This window comes from Rutilus rutilus (genome assembly GCF_951802725.1).
Source record: "Rutilus rutilus genome assembly, chromosome: 13".
Classification (NCBI taxonomy): domain Eukaryota; kingdom Metazoa; phylum Chordata; class Actinopteri; order Cypriniformes; family Leuciscidae; genus Rutilus; species Rutilus rutilus.
In genome coordinates, this window is record NC_140218.1 from 1,253,087 (window position 1) to 1,254,818 (window position 1,732).

The window sequence follows — 1,732 nt, forward strand, 5'->3', positions numbered from 1 at the left end:
TATATATATATATATATAACACACGCATACACATATACAAACGCACATCTTTTTTTTTTTCATAAAAGCAGTAAATCTCAAGCTGTTTCTTTGGTTTGTCGGTTATTTGACACTGATTCTGTGAATAAGTCCCAGTGACAGTGAGTGAGTGTGTGTGTGTGTGTGTGTGTGTGTGTGTGTGTTTAATCCTCCTCTTGTCTGAGGAAATCCTCTTTCCAGCCACCATCCAGAGATGAGGAGACACTGAGTGTGTGTGTGAGAGGATCTGAGTGTGTGTGTGATGGGTTCATGTGGAGGATCTGAGTGTGTGTGTGTGTGTGTGTGTGTGTGTGTGTGATTGGTTCGTGTGGAAGATCTGTGTGTGTGTGTGTGTGTGTGTGTGTGTGTGTGTGTGTGTGTGTGTGTGTGTGTGTGTGTGTGTGTGTGTGTGTGATCAGGTTCTGTGACTGAAGGTCAGACTGCAGGCGCTGAAACTGTTTCGCTGAAGCAGGAGTTTATGAGTTATGATCAGATGATGTGCAGCAGCTTCAGTCTCTGGAGGAGATCTTCACTGTAACTCACACTAAACACACACACAGGCTCTTGCATAATTCAGAAGAGCAGACGTGACCAAAAACGACTTAAAGGATCATAGCAGAAGTTCATGTGACGATATTACAAGATAGTTTTGTGTGAGAAACTGACATGTTAGTAATTTACTGAGGACGCTTTAAATAGAGCAGAAGTGACACTAATACACTTATAAAGTTACAACAGATTATAAGTGATGTTCTGTTATGAGTGTGTGTGTGTGTGTGTGTGTGTGTGTGTGTGTGTGTGTGTGTGTGTGTGTGTGTGTGTGTGTGTGTGTGTGTGTGTGTGTGTAAACTACTGTAAGTGTCTCTTCTGGTCACTGTGTCTGTAAGAGGATCATGTGGCCGAACAAACTAACAAAAAAGTTAATCTCTCATAAAGCAGTTTCACACACACACACACACACACACTGTCAGTGTTTCTGCTGTAACGACACATTTCACTGCTTAAAGTCGCTTCGTTATGAATACATGAGCGTTGACATTCATTACAGGCTGATTAACTCCAGCTAATGATGACGATGATGATGATGATGATGATGACGCTGCTTTTGTTGCTCCACGAGGAAAGAGCAAAAGATGTTCAAGCTTAAATCATTTTATTAAAACGTTACTTTGAGGGAAAGACGCTTTTCCCCTCTAAACCTTCAGTCGTGATGTCGGTCACACAGTAGAAGTGTTTGTCAGCATGTGTGAGGATTTGCCCGGCTAACAACAATATGGTCGAAGAACGTTTTGCTAATGTTCCCGTAAAGTTATAAAAACGTTATTTCTTAATGTTATGTTCAAAATATCAATTTAAAAATGTTTGGAAAACGTGGTCATGCTAAAAGAAAATTGTATCATTGGTAAAAAATTATGGGAACGTTACTTTTGAATGTTCTCTGACCGTTCTCAAACAAGTAGGGACGTTAAAATAAATAAAAACATTAGACGAACATCCAAATTAAACATACTGGAAGAAACGTTGTATAAATAATGTTGTGCTAGTGTTTTGAGAACATTAAAGAGCAGATAACGCTGAACGAACGGTCTAGTGACGCCACAGGAGCGTTAGTCCGGAGCGTTCTCTGGTGCACTTTTTGCGTTTTTGACTTTTAATCACACAATTCTGACTTTTTTTTTTTTCTTCTTCTCACAATTGCGTTATAAACTCAGAA